This window comes from Sinohyriopsis cumingii, chromosome 7 (genome assembly GCF_028554795.1).
Source record: "Sinohyriopsis cumingii isolate HCF-2022 chromosome 7, ASM2855479v2, whole genome shotgun sequence".
Classification (NCBI taxonomy): domain Eukaryota; kingdom Metazoa; phylum Mollusca; class Bivalvia; order Unionida; family Unionidae; genus Sinohyriopsis; species Sinohyriopsis cumingii.
In genome coordinates this window covers 21,576,215-21,594,530 of record NC_142967.1, presented here as the reverse complement: position 1 = coordinate 21,594,530, position 18,316 = coordinate 21,576,215, and the positions used below count along the sequence as shown (strand labels likewise).

The window sequence follows — 18,316 nt, the reverse complement described above, 5'->3', positions numbered from 1 at the left end:
AGTACTATATGAAAACACAACATGATTATTATTTCACCGTAACACGAGTAATATATTAAAACACCAATTGATTATTATTTTACCGTAGCACGAGTAATACATTAAAACACCCAATGATTATTAATTTACCGTAACACAAGTTATAAATTAAAACAGAGCACGATTATTACTTTACCGTAACGCAAGTAATAAATTGAAACACCCCATGATTATTACTTTACTGTAACACGACTAAACATTAGACACCCCATGATTATTGCTTTACTGTAACACGACTAAACATTAGACACCCCATGATTATTACTTTATTGTAACACGACTAAACATTAGACACCCCATGATTATTACTTTATTGTAACACGACTAAACATTAGACACCCCATGATTATTGCTTTACTGTAACACGACTAAACATTAGACACCCCATGATTATTACTTTATTGTAACACGAGTAATACATTAAAACACCCCGTGATCATTACTTTACCGTAACACGAATAGTACTCATATAGATAGCCAACTAAATTAATGCGTTCTTTATAAAAATGTAAAAATAAAATCAGGGATTACATACAGTCCACGTCTAAAGACTGTGAGATCTTTCAGTGATCTTAGTTCAATGACAAGTAGTTCTCAATATTCTTCAGTTTTGTACAACATACGTAATCATTCTGTAGTTTGTCTCTAAATTTGCTCGCTTTTTTGTCAGTTTGTGTTCACTTATACTGACAGTTGGTGTTCAATTATACTGACAGCTGGTGTTCACTTATACTGACTGTGTTCACTTATCGCAGCCATATCATATTCTTGATTATTGACACAAAATGCAGTTGGTATAATTCCTCTGCCATTCTAAGTAAGTTGTTGTTGCTATGGGATTTACGCCATTTGTTAGCACATGACAGGCTATGCATAGCGGCCATATATTTAGTGAAGAAAGAACCAGAGAAAACCCAGCGAACAAACACCTATCCCAAGGAAGCAACTGGCAAGCCTTTTCACATTTCTGCACGACATTCGAAACCACGCGGACAGCGTTGAGATGTCAGCCGTCTGTAATGGCGAGCAGCTTGGACCACTGGGCGATACGAGACTTCAGTTACATGTAGGAATGGTGAGACTGCTGTGATGCATCAATAAGTAAAAACCATTATACACCATCCAGCGACATTTCAGTAGTCATCAGTGACATTTGAGCAAACATGTTTGCACACAAGAAATACATGTACAATAATCAAAGTGTATTACCAATATTTGTGATTTCTTCGTGATTTGTAGGATCCAAAACTTTAATGCCTATGATTGTAACCATAATCATTGTCACAATTTTGGTCATGATGATCATCGTCGCAGTCTTCATCATTACCATCATGGTAACATGCTTGGTCATTATGATCATGGTCATTAGCGTGATCGTTTTCCAAATATATGCTCCTTCTCCCACGTTCAAAGCATACACTCAAATTAATTTGACCGATGTCTTTGTCGTCACGTTAATGATTTCTTCAATGTATTTTATGTTGGTCATATTTTGTAGGCACATAGTTTATTGTGATCCAGCTCCTAACATGCTAGACAATTCGGTCAATCATATTTTTTGCTATCTATTACTTTTGCGTGCTCTGTGGAGATATTAACCCTTGTATTAAATTTCGTCCATTTCTACTATGGAAAATATGAATCACCGTCAGATGTAGCCATCTTTACTCAAAATATTAAATTATACCTGATTTTCAATTTCGATTATCAATGTTTCCGCGACAAAACCTTCAACTTCTTCCTTCTGTGGCGCGATGATCCGATCATTCCTTACTTCTTTTATATCGAGACATGTACTTTATTTCTCTTGTCGCTATAATTCCTTACATCGTTTATAGCAAGGTATAGCCTTTGTTGCTCTTGCCACCATCGGTATTTATTCATTTATAATCGAGCGTTTTCTTTTTTCTCCTTGTCGCCATCATTCTTTACTTCGTTTATATTGAGATATGGACTTTTTTCTCTTTTCACCAATCGGTTCTTCTAGAATCAATTGGATCATTATTGGTCATAACAGAAGTCTTGTTCTGTTTCTGGTTTTGACTATGTTATATGACTGACTTTGGAATTCTTATATTTATACAGCTGCTGTGTGATTTGACTGTATTTTACTTGATTGACTTTGGAATTATATGTACACAAATGCTGTGTGATTTTGACTGTATGTATAATGGTAGACTTTGGGAACCCTATATGTTCACAACTGCTGTGTGATTTTGACTGTATGTATAATGGTAGACGTTGGAAATCCTATATGTACACAACTGCTGTGTGATTTTGACTGTATGCATAATGGTAGACTTTGGAATTATCATACGTACACAGCTGCTGTGTGATTTTGACTGTATGTATAATGGTAGACTTTGGAAATCCTGTTGGTGCATACAAGTTTTTGCTGATAATAATAATAATAAAAATAGGGACTTTGTATAGCGCCTAATCTTTAGAAGCTCTAAGCGCTTTACACCATTAGACAACACCTATAAGATAAAAAACATAATAATATTATTACAAAAACAAACACCATGAAATTAGAAAAACATTACAAAATAAAAAACATGCTGAGAATATTTCAGGTAGTAAACATTATTAGGTCTTTAAGTTTGTTCTTGCAGTCGAAATAAGTGAGTTTTTGAGAGCACTCTTGAAGTTCAGTGGGCAATTCATTCCACGTTGCTGGGCCTTGGTATGCAAAAGAACGTTGTCCATATGACTTTGTTTTCATAGTGGGAATAATGAGTATACGATTGTCAGAAGAGGAGCGTAAATATCTTGCTGGTGTGTACACATGGGTGAGATCGGATAGGTATGTTGGACTAGAGTCCGACAGTGAAACGTAGCACAGAGAACAAATTTTGTGTTTGATTCTGGATCGAATGGATAGCCAGTGTACGGTACAGATCAGCGGGGAGGTGTGCTTTTGTGTAATAAGTATAGATTGATTTCGACGGGCTTCAAGGTGTCTCTTTTCTTTTTCCTTGCAGATTAATACTCCCCTCAGCCATCACTAGAGGCTAATAATGCCCGAAGAACACCCATACATATTTTCACAACTTTGATATCTGTATGTGTACATATATAAATTAGCATTAACGCAACTAGTTTTCCCAACTTTAATACTATATTTGTAAAGGTATGCATTAGGGTATTATGGAATAAGGTTTTATCATAAATCATACTCACATTGTTTTGTACTAGATCTTTGAACCAACACTTAAGTGTACGGTATGGTGAGAATTCTATTTAGATAACAAGCATGGAAAATCATTACACTTTTCTGGGTTTATATGCTTTGAGCATACGTGTGTGTGTATGTGCGTGTGCTGTAATATGTGCCAGTCTAGAGAGAGTTCTTTGTGGGTATTTTCCTGGCATATATCAAATCACTGACGATTTTCTTAATCTTATTGTTATGTTTGTTAATCTATATGTGCTATTTATCATCGCATTTCTCACAAATCATGGTGCGCTTCGAGAATGATGAATCTATGCTTTCATACTGAAAATGGATAGTACCAGTCCATCACATACAAAGCAATACTTTAGTACTACTTCCAATCCTCTATTAAATGTATTAAACGTCTTTGCAAGATTTTCTAGAATGCAACTTGTCAAAACGAGATCGGATTTAATAGAAAGCAAGAAACACATTGTAAAATCATTTCTTGAAAGATTAAAATTGCAGTAAGTGACTGAGTTTACATCATTGGGAATGAGATTTATGACTCAAGCTTTCTCTAAGGGTGGCCTGGAGATGATAGACATTGCAAAATATATATTAGCATTGTAAATAACATGGATGGAAAGAGTTCTTCTACCTAATGTGATATATATCTATAATTTCTGTAAATTTCCTTCAAGACTTTAAGTTATAGTGATTTCTATCATTTCTGTAAATTTCCTTCATGACTTTAAGTTATAGTGATTACCTTTAGTTGAAATTTCGCACGTGTTTGAGTTCTATATTAAGACATTAAGAAAGTACACTTGCATGGGGGCTATAAATAGATCCTTACATGCATGTTTACAGATAATAACAATAAAATTACTAGTAAATATGTTGACAAGTTTCGGGCTGTTTCCCACTGGACAGGTCGGTCAGGTGGTTACTTAGAAGAAGTAAATTATTTCCTCTTGGATGGGTCAGATCGTGTCAGTTGTTTTGCGTTGTTGGTTAATCGCAATTTCTCACGTAGGGTAGCGACAGCATGCGTGCTTAACCCTTTCGGCTGTATGTAAGTCGCTCCAACCGGGCAGTTTTCTGGTTATTATATTTTGTGTTCTTGTGATTATTCGAGAGGAAAACATTAATTCGATTATTCACTGGAAATAGAAAGTGCTCATTAGAATATAATATTGTTGTGGGACGATGCCATTTTGACATGTCAGGATTGTTGGTGAACCAGCATATTCTTGGATTCGTAATGTATACGGAACTTTTCATTCTTTTATAATTCAATGTAACATTTTAAAGATTAATTTCCATTCAATTCATATTGCTTTTAGTTACTCTCATATTTTAACTATATAACATTGATAATTAACTTGTTTGTTAAGTTTTATAAAACTTGTTTGTTTTGTTTCTAACTGTTACCATGTTTATGACCAATGACCGATTCGTTTGAATATGAAGTATGTCAGATTTAGTGTCTGTTCCTATTAGGATATTGACAGCGATGACTATATGTAAATATAAGAAAAAAATCGTTTCTTTGCGTGGTGTTATATTGGCTTCAAATTTTTTAATATAAATCTCATGAAAACGAGTATTTGGATGAACTCCATTGTAAGGTTCAACAAGGTACTAATGTTATACAGGAAATGGTTTAAACATAATGCAATCTATATTGGTGATATGAATGCATATCAGGGAACTATTACTGAGTCTGATAGCTTTTAAGATAAATATGGTTTCAAAACTTGTTTCATTGGCGGAAACTGTTGGTGACCTAAAGTTTTGAAAAAACTTATATGGAGGATAAGCTGCCATTCATTTTCGGAGGAGTTACACGTGATAAATTCGGTAAACAGGGTGTGTCATCTGATAAATCCGTCGTGTTTTCCCTTGCAAGAAAGGTTAACAAAGTTATTAAAATCACAAATAAATATGCAGATATGTTGAGATTCTGACTTACAAATCAATTAATATAGAAATTTGAAGCAAGAGAACCATTTGATTTTCTGTGATATTGATGAAACGTTCAAAGAAACACTGTTTTGATGTAGTGCAAAATTGTACTTATAGTCAGCCGAAGCTCATGTGGATACCACGCATATTGCTCATGCGTATAGGTAAGGGATATATCACTGGAGTCAGCATTAATGAGAGGCGACGTAATAAACCAGATGCGGCCCCCGATAGTGGCATTCCGCGAGTATTCTAAAGCCTTGCAGGGTACTAGCATTTTCATTGATGCGAATTACCAGAGAGAAATAGTGGGAGCACGAAAGAAGTTGCCATCACAAGCTACGATACTACGCCGAGGATATCCGGGGAGCAAACTTTCTATCCCCTATCAATTGACCTTACGCCAGAAGGTAGTTCGCTCCGCCTACCGAACACGTGACTTGACAACCTCTTAACCTCCGACGAACAATCTGTGAAAATGGTGGGCGTGATAACATTAAAAGATATACCAGACGATATTGGTGAGCAATATTGCCATATGAAACAACATTGAGACAGAGACAGAAAGCAAGAGCCTTTATCCATCGCTTGCACTTCTCTAAGTTACGTCGGTATGCGGAGAACTCGCCCCATGGAGAACTCGCCTCCACGTATCTGGAGTAGTCGCCCCAGAGTGGTTGGAGAAGTCGCCCCAATTGGTTGGAGAGGTCATCCCAAAATGTATCAACCAAATAACCTTTTTATAACAGAATTAATTCATCTTTACGTGATTCATCTATATATTTTTATATATACGCGATCACAAAAGAGATATTAACTAAATTTAAGCAATATCATAGTAATATTTATAAGGACGAAATTAAGTCTGTATATAATCTAATGAATGACGACAGTATAGTGATTAAAAATGATGATAAGTCAAACACTATTATTATTGTGAATCAAGATGATTATGTTAAACAAGTTGAACGTCAATTAGAAATTAAAGAAAAAATTTCAACATGCATTAATGAGATCCGTAAAAATTATAATTCCGTATGTGAGGAATTAGATACTTTCCCTCTTAACATACGTACACCTCAAAAATAATAATTCTGTATATGAGGAATTTGATACTTTCCCTCTTAACATACGTACACCTCAATTCTACATATTACCCAAAACTCATACAAATCCTGACCATAATTTACCCTTAAATTTTCCAGGACGACCCATTATATCAGGTTGTAATTCATATACTGAAAACCTATCCAAATTTATTGATAGTGTTTTACAACCTTTAATGAAATCACTTCCTTCATACATTAAAGATACAACTACTTTCATTAAAATGTCGAAGTCTATTCCACATCTATCTGATAATTTCAATCCTGGTATTATTAGATGTGACATCACTATGTACAAACATTCCGCATGCAGATGGTATTGAAGCGTGCAAATATTTTCTTCATAACAATCCTAATAATAGCACACTATCTAGCGAAGATATTTGTAATATAATTAAAACTTATCTTGGAAAATAATTATTTTCAATTTAATAATACGAGTTACATACAAATAATGGGTACATCAATGGGTATTAATATGGCTCCTTCATACTCTTCCCTTTCATGGGTGAATTAGCAAAGGATTTTATTCAAAACGAAAAGTTTAATCCATCTCTTTGGTTCAGATTTTTAGATGAAATATTTATGATCTGGAAGCATTCAACTAAAGAACTGAAATTTTTTTTTGATATACAATAGCCGAGTCGATATCGATAGAAGCAGTTTGTAGGAGGAAAATGGCGGACGTAAACAGTGCCTGGAGGTGTGTATAATAGCGCTCGCTGATTGGTCAATAGAGTAGAATGGTTGACAGCTAGCGAAAGGTCAACTGGACTGTCATCAGTGACGAATACCCATATTGTTTAGATACAACGAAAGATACCAGTATCGTGATTTCTCTTTGAGCAAACTTTTCAGGAAAGGCATAAAACTGATTTTCCTCCTGGAAAGTTAAAACAACGCATGTGCATAATGTTACGTAGTGTTAATTTCCATTGTTTGTTATTTGTTTTTATTTTTTACATGCGGTTGGTTCTGTAGAATTGTATATTGTAGCTGATTTCGTCCAGTATCAAGTTGATTGCCTACCTGACAAGAATCATTGATTTTATAAAATTATGTCAGTAACTAATATGTAACTAATTGTTTCATTATGAGTGTGGGTTTAATATTAGGATCATTATCAATGGAGATCAACATATTTATCCTGCTCTGAGCCAGGAGTATTGTGTTTACCATGTTCTTTATTATAATTTTAGTAACACAGCTTGTCAAATTATAGCTTTGATTGTTCTGTAAATGAACTTTTTTACTACATCATGGCTCGTATTTTGTGTCATTTTTTATACATTCTTGTTTGTCTAAAAAGAAGTATTCGTGCTGTAAGCTCTCGAAGCGGAACTACTGTTGTTTTCAGTTTTTGATTTGGGATGAATTATTTGGTTCAAAGTATTCTTCTGTGTAAATAAGAAGTGTTGTATAATATTCTTGGAAAGAGATATTATCTTATTATAGTGAATTCAGACAAGGAAATCTTGGATTATACTACTGTTATTCAACAAAATAATGCTTTAAGCACATCATTAAAATTCAGGTTATTCGTACATTATTAGTTCATTGGAGACTACCGGCCACTACATGCAATTCAACACTTTCAGCGTTGGGAATTATTTGGAAAACCAATACAATTTATTCAGAACGTTATTCTTTACGACTTGTATTAGTAATTCTAGAATCATTTGTGATTTAATTCTCAATATCATAAGTTCTTTTTACATTTTCACTTTGCATTTTAGGGAATAAAGTATTTGTTGAATTTTACAAAGATTGTTGCTTCTCACGCTTTTCATTTTTTTAATTATAAGAGTTGTAATAGAAATTTCGAGGCCAGTTGCTGTAAAATATTTGAGAAAACTTTGTTTATTAAAGTTAATTTCACTTTCATTCTGATTTATCTCAGTCCCATGTAGTATTTTGCCTATTGAGAAATCAATAATAAAACCAATGAGCGTCACAATGTCATCTAAAACAATGGGACAATTTTATTTTAAATCCAACCCAGGAATCGTTAGAGTCCTAGAAAAAGGATGAATTACTCCAGCTTGCCAGAAAATATGATCTTTCTGAGGCGAAGGCTTCTTAAACGAAGCAAGAATATTTTGGTCCTTGATTTGGTAGCAACAAATATTTTGAATAAAAGTGCATTGTGTTTGATTAGTAAGTCACCATCTGTCAAATGGTAAAACACGCAATCAGAGGATCCCTAAGGCTCATCTACATCCTACTCTTACATTTAACGAACAATTTAGCAGAATAATGGAAGACTGTTTCGGCCCCTAACCCAAGTCTAAATCAAGCAAGCAATACTTGATGACCATAATGTGTGCGTCCACGCAATTCCCAAAGCTAACTCCTTTGAAGATTAGTAAAACTAAATAGTAACAGCTTTGCTAATTTTTCAACGGTTTGGCCTACCTTAATCTTTCTAATCGGATCAGTGGTCAAATTTTATGTCAGGTATTTTCCAGCGAGTTATGCATGATTTAGGCATTATGCAATTTCAATATTCTGCCTACCACCTAAAAAAGCCAAGGGGTTTAAAAAATTTCATCAAACTTAAAAAAATTGAGTTGGTAATATTATTGTAATACCGGAAATGATTGAGACAAATGTAATCATTTACTACCGTTTTCTCTCACGGAACCAGGGGCTCCGAGTGGCCGATTGGTCTAAAGCGCTCTCCGTCTGCGTGGGTTCGAGTCTCGGATTCGATCAGTGTGGGTATGTGAGAAAACTTGCCAGTACCTTCTCGTGGATCGGTGGTTCTTCCTGGGGTTTTCCAGGGTTCTTTCTCCACCATTAATACTGGCCGCCATGCATAACCTATCGTGTGCTGAAAAATGGCGCTAAACCCCACAACAACAGCAACAACAACTCTCATGGAATCAGTTCAATAATCTTCAGGATTTAGTCTATTTAAACTTATTTAGTACCGTCCGTGAACAATTTAGGTTATTAAAATACAAACTTATTTCAAATTTAGATACAAAATTTAATTTTCTCACTATATTTTTAATTTTGAATATAATGTCTCTAAGGCATACGAGGTTGCAAAAACTAATCCGCTGTCTGCTCAGTGATAAATGAAATTAAGGTATGACGAAAAAGGAAAGGAATTCCCAGTTTGGTGAATTTTGGCTCTCTTACCCTTACCTCAAAATCCTCTTCCGACTAAATATTATGGTCCTTACACAGTTGAATATAACTTCTTTGATTTACGTTATATCATCAATTCCCCCAAGGGGCCCCGAGTGGCCGAGTGGTCTAAAGCGCTCACCGTTCCGGATCACTGCCATCTCACCTCTGTCTGCGTATGTTCGAGTCCAAGGCTCGGCTAGCGTGGGTACGTGGGAAAGCCTGCCAGTAGCTTCTCGTGGGTCGGTGGTTCTTTCCTGGGTTTTCCAGGGTTCTTCCTCCACCAGTTATACTGGCCGCCATATATGGCCTATCTTGTGCTGAAAAATGGCGTTAAACCCTACAACAACAAAAAAAAATTCCCCCAAAAGGTGAACACAAAACAACTTTGCCGTAATCATAGTTTAAGGGAGTATGTTGAAAGAGATAACAAGGTTAATCATGCAGTCAGTTTAATTGTACTTGTCCCATACGATGCGGATTTAAGCGATATAATGCAATCGCACTGTAGTGAGAAACTTTCACATCTGCAGCAACGAGAAAAGAATGAACAGCTACTAACTGAATACGAACACTTGTTTCCAGATGTTCCTACATGAAAAAATAAAATCTACCCTGACGTTAAAATTGAAAAGTCCACACCTCTGTAACAACACCCGCACTGAATGAGCCCTCGCAAGCAGAAATGGTTGTACAATGAAATTTAATATTCGCTGGTTATTGATTTCGTAGAACCCAGTAAAAGTAAATGAAGTTCACCGTGGATTCTTATACCGAAACCATTTTATAGTTTCGGCAAGTGTACTGACAATATAAAAATACATCCTGTTCGTAAGTAGGTTCATTTCCAACATTTCTGTCATTGTTGAACCCCTGACAAATTTGTTAAGCCAGAAAATCAAAGTCGCATTGGTCTGGATAATGTCAGAGACAGTTTATAAGTTGAAATCGATAGTTGAGAGTGGACCAGTTCTTTCAGTTCCAGATTTTTTTGAATCATTTAAAATGCTTGTTGGGATTGATGCTGAATTGATTCGAGAAGGCAAAAATGGTGTAGATCATCTATTGCGATTTTTTGTAAACTAATTAAAGAAATAGCGGACAAAGCTATTCTAAAATCCAGAAGGAATATTTGGCTTTGATATTGGCAATGCAGAACTTTGAAGTGTATATTAATTCAGCTCCTTGTCCGATTATTGTATTTATTGATCACAACCCGATTTCATTAATTTGGCCGCAGTAATAAGCGAGAACTCATCAACATACATACCCGAGTACCGATCTTACAAGAACAATGATTTACCTCAGCACGCCACTTGTTATGGTAAATTAAGATCTCGTTAATCATGGTCCCGTGTCGAAATAATCGACATCAACAAACCATCAGGATTTTATCTCGATATTTGATTTGTCCTCAAACAATGTGTAAATATGGAGGCACAAACAAATGTCTTTGAATGATTTCTAACAAATGCCAAGCAGAGCGTTACTCCTAAAAGCCAATGAGCGCTTTATAATTTCACTGAATAGCTTAAATAATTCTCCTGACTTAAGTCATTATCACAGCAACCAACTCTGCTAATAGACAACCAAAGACTGATATGAAACAGCAAATATTAATTGTTACTTAATCTCTATACATACTGTTATGTATATTTATTATGCTTTGTTTATTAGTTTTATTTTATTTTATTTCATTACATGCTATTGAAATGTAACATTGTATGCTTGGCTTGACCATGTCCAAAATTGAGGTGATTGCCGCTCTACTGAGTTTTATTCAGGACTATACATTACTAGGACTTGTGTCTGTAATTCTAGGATTCGTATGGGATTTGATTCGCGATACTTAAGTTCTTTTTTCTCGTTTTCATTTTGTATTCAAGGGAAATACATTTGTTAAATTTTACAAAACTTGATATCTTTCCCTCTTTTCTGTTACTTATTTTAAAGAGCATAGACTCGTAACAATACAAATTCTAACTTAAAAGCGACGCAATATATTTCCCACTAACTTGCAAAGAAGGTCAGGCATTGAACTCTAATTCAAGTACACATCTTGTTTTCTTCTTACAATTACCTCAGATGAGATATTCGAGAAATTTAGGACGAGGACAACAATGATGCATTTACATCATGCATATATACGGAAGTTTAAACATAGACAGGATTGCACGACTTAAACCGTGTTTATTATAATACCAAGAAACCGTCGAACATTTTTCTACTGACCAATATTTTTCACACTACAAAATGTTATTTTTGGTATATTACAAAAGTATTCTTTAACACTATTCTGTGAAGTCGATTAGATATTTTACATTTAAGGAAACTATGAAACCGATTACCGATCTCTCAGTTACTACATAATACACATTTACTGTCATATCTAATTATTCCTGTCCAGGGTCCCCTTATTAACAAGAAATCCGTTGCTAGTTTATACAAATTTATTAGCAAGCTGACCCGACAGATTTTGAGCTCCAGTTCAATTGCAAATAAAGCACACATTGTCCCTTTGGATGAGTCATTTATATCGGATTTCCAGGTTTGTCTGTTTTGGTCAAATAAAATGTGTATTTGCATTACTAAATATTTATTATTGGAGGAAATAAAATGGGTCAGTCTAAATCACATGTACTTGTGATAATGTTTTATAACACAAATACTTTTATTTGCAAAGGTGCCTGACATAAGGTGTTTCATAGGTGTCTAGTACCTTAACATTGTAAATTATTCCCGGTTGTTAAGTTAAACCTTAAACAGACCATCCCTGTTTCAGTATTTAGAGACAAGATATATCGACCTAGTTTTCATGAAGCATCAAATATTGTCTACTTTGTCACTCTAACAATAGGCCGTAAGAATCGAGATGTACTGTTTCAATAATGTCCACGTGATCTTGCCCCCAACTTTCACAACCGCATATAGGAATATAGTGTACAGTCTGATTAATCAATTTAGGCTGACAGCCAGCTCGTAACTTGCATTTGCAGGATATAAATATTGTGTGTGTGTGTGTGTGTGTGTGTGTGTGTGTGTGTGTTTGATTTGGATCTTTAACGTAGCTTTTACAATTCTTCAGTCATGTCGTTACGATGTTTGCAGTGTAGCAGTTAATAGTGATGTCTAGCACTGGGGCATCATGCCGCAGACATGTAGCATGATGTCCCGATAGTCACATTATCCTGACACCAGGCCAACTAGTCCTAACAATAACCTCTTAATGCTGAGCGCCAAGAGAGGCAGCTGTTAGTACCATTTTTGTAAGTCTTTGCTATCGCCGGGGATCGAATCCATGACCTCCGGCATCCAAGGAGAACGATGTAACCACTAAGCTATCGGATCGGTGGTTTGTTGACTGTAATGGATAAGATGTTTACATGGGGTAAAGGTGCAGTGTTTCAAAAGATTCAAAGCAAATGCTTTTTTTTTTTTATTCATCTATCACATCTACGTTATCGTTATTGTTTATGACATGATACACCCTTTCTTTATGTTAACCTAAAACGCAGGTGATTGCATATATCGACATTAACAGTCAGGTACCACGTTTTGCAACAATCAGACATTTAAGCATCACTTGCATGTTTTTCTCACTGGTAGCAATTAACAGAGTGCCATCTTTATACAAAAACGTAGCAATGCCTTTTAAATATATGTAAATCGGATCTTATTATATACTGCGATACCGTTGAAAAATGATACCATTCAGAACGATATATAAAGATCCTTCAAAAATTAAAACAGCGAATAATCTTCTTGCCGTCTCAATCACCTATCCTGACATTTCGAAACACTCAAGCGTTTTAAATATATATTGATTGCCCGACTAAGCAAAGTAAGAGTTTATTGACTACCTAGAACACAGAGCTTACTGATTGCCTGACTACTAATGACACTGATAAAATGGTCTGCCTACCCGACGTACGGAGTTTATTAATTCCATGACTAAGCAAAGCACTTGCCTTACCACCCAAAGCACAGAGTTTATCCCTTGTCCTACTACCCAAAACACAAAGTTTATCACCTGCCGGACTACCCAAAGAACAGAGTTAATCATTTGCCAGACTACCCAAAGCAGAGAGGCTGTCACTTGCATGACAACCCGAAGCACATTGTTTATCACTTGCCTTACTACCAAAATCACAGAGTTTATTATTCGCCTGACTACCCGAAGTGCAGAGTTTATGGATTGCTAGACTACCCGAAGCGCGTGTCCGTAGTCTAACAACCCAAAGCACAGAAGTCATTGACTGCCCGACTAAGCAATGAATGCAAGAGTGTATTGACTACCTAGAGCAGAGAGTGTACTGATTGCCTGATTACTCACAACAATGAGTTAATAGTCTGCATACCCGATGCACGGAGTTTAATAATTGCATTACTACGCACATCACAGAGTTTATCACTTGCATTACTACCCACAGCAATGTATGTACTGACTGCCTGGCCAACAAAAGAACATTGTTTATCACTTACCTGACTACATAAAGCACTGAATGTATTGATTGCTTGATTACCCAAAGCAGAGAGTTTAGCACTAGCCTTACTACCCAAAACAAAGAGGTTATCACTAGCAGAACTACCCAAAGGACAGACGTTATCACTTTCCTGACAACCCAATGCACAGAGTTTTTCACTTGCCTGAATACCCAAAGCACAGAGTTTATTGAATGCCTGACTACCCACAGCAAAGAGTTTTTTGTTTACCTGACTACCCAACGCACAGAGTTTATCACTTGTCTTACTACCCAAAAGACAAAGCTTATTGATTGCCTGACTACCCAAAGCACAGAGTTAATCACTTGCCTTGCTACCCAATGCAAAGAGTGAATTGATAGCCTGACTGCCCAAAGCACATTTTATCAATTGCCTTACTACTCAAAGCACATAATGTATTGATTTCCTGACTACCAAAATCACATTGTTTATCACTTGACTGACTACACACAGTACAGAATTTATCGATTGCTTGACTAAGCAAAGCACAGAGTTTATCACTTACCTGACCAGCCAAAGCAAAATTTATTGATTGCCGGACTGCCCAAATCAAAGAGTGTACTGATTGCCTGACTACCCAAATCACATAGTTTATTACTTGCTTTACTATCCAAAGCACATAATGTACTGATTGCCTGACTATAATCGCACTGTTTACCTCTTGCCTGATTACCCTATGCACGTACTTTGTTGATTGCTTGACAACCCAAACTTTTCTCCTGTCTTACTACCCAAAAAACAAAAGGTTTATTGATTGCCTGACTACCAAAAGCATATTATCACTTGCCTGACTAGGCAAAGCACACAATTCATTAAATGCTTGACTACCCAAAGCAGAGTTTATCACTTATCTTACCACCCAGTTTTTCACTTGCCTTACTACGCAAAAATTTTTATTGATTGCCTGACTACCAAAAGCACACTGTTTGTCACTTGCCTGACTGCCCAAAGTAAAGAAATTATTGATTGCCTGACTACCCAAAGCACATAGATCATTACTTGCCTTACTACCCAAAGCACATAGATCATTACTTGCCTTACTACCCAAAGCACATAGATCATTACTTGCCTTACTACCCAAAGCATATAATGTATTGATTGCCTGACTACCAAATGCACATTGTTTATCACTTGCCTTACTACCCAAAGCACATAATTTACTGATTGCTTGACTACCCAAAACAATGAGCTTATCACTTGCTTACTACCCAAAAATAAGAGGTTATTCATTGCCTGACCCCCCCCCCCCCCAAGCACAGAGGTTATTGATTGATTACCCAAAGCATTCAGTTTATGACTTGCCTTATCACCCAAAGCACGGAATGTATTGATTGCCTGACCACCCAAAGCACAGATTTTACCACTAGCCTGACCACCCAAAGCACAGATTTTACCACTAGCCTGACTACCTAAAGCACATAGTTTGTCACTTGTCTGACTACCTAAAGCATAAAGTTTATTGATTGCCTGACTGTCCAAAGCACGGAGTTTATTAATTGCATGGCGAAACCTACCACTAAATTTAATACAAATGTACGGCGTCATTTGATAGTATAGTTATGTGTAACCTGATTGCTATGTTTACCTTGTGATATAGACATTTTTAAATATTAATAACACTGTGTTCATGTTGTGCCCTTGGACATTTTGAAATTTTAATAACGCTATATTCATACTGTCCCCGTAGACATCCTGAAATATTAATGACTCTGTTTATTTTGTCCCTATAGACATTCTGAAATATTAATAGCACTGTAGTTATATTATCTCCGTAGACATTCTGAAATGTTAATCACAATGTATTAATATAGTCCCTATAGACATTGTGAAATATATTTTTTTTTTAAAAAATGTATTTATTTTTTGTCCCCATAGACACAAGGAAATATTAGGAACAATGTGTTTATGTGGTGCCTTCATACATTCTGAAATATTAACAACATTGTCTCAGTCCTCAAATGACTGTTGCAGACAATTTTATCTGAACAGAAGGTCCGAAGTGTCTCATTTGAATATTTTTATTTTTGAATTTGTCATACCATGAGAACATCATTTTCAGGAATCTGATTTTTCCACAAATTATGCAGATGACACAGATTTACTTCCTTCACTCAAAATCAAACCTGCTTAAAAAACGGAATTTCGGTAGTTTCGTATCGTATAATTTTTTATTGATTCCTTGTACGGACCCAACAATTGGCAGCCTTAGCAAGTTCCACTACAATCACGTCTAATGAAACAACAACGTTCTTTTCTTTACATCGTCCCTCCGCGGAAGCGATAGCATGGATAAATGTCCTCGAGACTGGTTTGTCACAAGTTAATGATTATATTTCAACTTATATCCAGTTGGCCTAATGTCAGAATAGATAACCACTCCCTACCATTAGCATAGCACATACTATACAATATGAGTAGTTTATATTCAGATATTTTCAGTGAATGATGAATATTCTAGAGATATGTACTGAAAATGTATTGAAACATGTACTGACAATGTATTGAAAAATGCCTACATAAAGATGTTTGTATGTTATATACAGTGACACACGGCTATGTGATATGCGTTAAGCCTGAATGTTCGATATGGTTCCTTTGCTATCAATATTATGGGTTGGTTATATATATATACTGACAGGTGTAAATGGGTCTACAATGTACATAGGAAGAAATAGTATATTTACAGTGCACATGACTAAAAAGTTGTACGAAGATCCAGCAGAAAAATTTAATGTCCTTTGCCGCATGTATGTGTTTCCGTGTAATTTTACTACATTAGTATGAATAATAAAATATGACATAGGTTTTATATATAATAAGTTTACTTATTTTTTGATAGTTTGCAGCCTAAAGTTATTATGCTGTCTTCCACATAGTGTCTACCAAATCCGTGCATATGCGCAGATAAGTGTTCCCATTGGTTTATTCATTCATGATTTTTTTTGTAATTGTAAGAAAAGGTTCATGTAATTTGAATACAATTGTATTAAAGTTGAATACATTCTATATCTGCCTATAAAAATATTTATACTGAATCTTATTCCAGATTCAATCCTTCTGATAAAACAGTGAGCTACTTCAAGTCTCAACTAATTTAACATACAGTTTGTTCACAAGAGTAAAATGAGACCCCAGTATGATGCACGCTAATACCGTTAGCCAATATAATTTACGATTTACACTGCCACTCAAAAGAACGTACTCTATTACTGTCAGTCAGTATGATGTACGCTTATACCACCAGTCAATATAATGTACGCTTCAAATTTCGGTGTGAAAACAGTAAAATAATCCGAACGAAAAATGCAAAATACGTCAGGTAATTATGCGATTTTGTCATACGAGTTGATAAAGAGCAAAGATGGTGAATGTCATCACCTCATTGCAGAAGTTTTCTTTAAATACGTTTATTTAATTTTAATAAACTCATTTTCAAAATCGACACCTTGTCCAAAGTTAAGACTTTCGTAGTTCTGTTTGGCAGCTGAAAAGACACGAAATTTAAACATGCCATCAAACGTTAGTTTGCTTTGTGATAAATATCTTTCCAGAAGTATAATTAAGTCCCTTAATAGACAGATGTATTCACCATTTGGTTTCGAGGAAGGGGTACTGTCGTAGTTTGCAGTAGTATTGAATTTATAAAGGGTACTACAGTAGTAAGCGATAGCATTGGATTTATAAAGGGTACTACAGTAATAAGCGATATCATTGAATTTATAAAGGGTACTACAGTATAAGCAATTTAATTGCATTCATAAAAACTAGAGCAGTAAGCAATAGCGTTAAATTCAATAAGGGTACAACATTAGTAAGAAATAGCATTGATTTCATAAAGGTTACTGAAATAGTAAGCAATAGCATTGAATTCATAAAAGGTACTAGAGAAGTAAGCAATATCATTGAATTCATAAAGGGTACTGCAGTAGTAAGCGATAACATTGAATTCATAAAGGGTACTACAGTAGTAACTATAGCATTGAATTCATAAAGGGTTCTACAGTAGTAAGCAATAGCATTGAATTCATTAAAGTTGCTAGACTAGGTAATAGCATTTAATTCATACAGGGTACTGCAGTAGTAAGAAATAGCCTTTAATTCATAAAGGGTTCTACAGTAGTAAGCATTAACATTGAATTCATAAATACTAGAGCAGCAAGCAATAGCATTGAATTTATAAAGGGCACAACAGTAGTAAACAATAGCATTGATTTCATACTGGGTACTGCATTAGTAAGCAATAGCATTGATTTCATAATGGGTACTACATTAGTAAGCAATAGCATTGATTTCATAATGGGTACAAGAATATAAGTAATAGTACTGAATTCATAATAGGTACTACAATTATACAGTTCTTGAATTTCTGGCAGGATATCCTGCTTTAGACTTCTGTGAATGTTCT

At 35.3% G+C, this 18,316-nt stretch overlaps 1 protein-coding gene across 1 annotated transcript in view; it reads right to left on the bottom strand.

The window, feature by feature from the left end:
• LOC149794853 (alpha-1A adrenergic receptor-like) overlaps positions 1 to 18,316 on the bottom strand; it is a 104,273-nt gene that overhangs the window by 84,688 nt on the left and 1,269 nt on the right. The gene's annotated exons all lie outside the window — the stretch shown is intronic.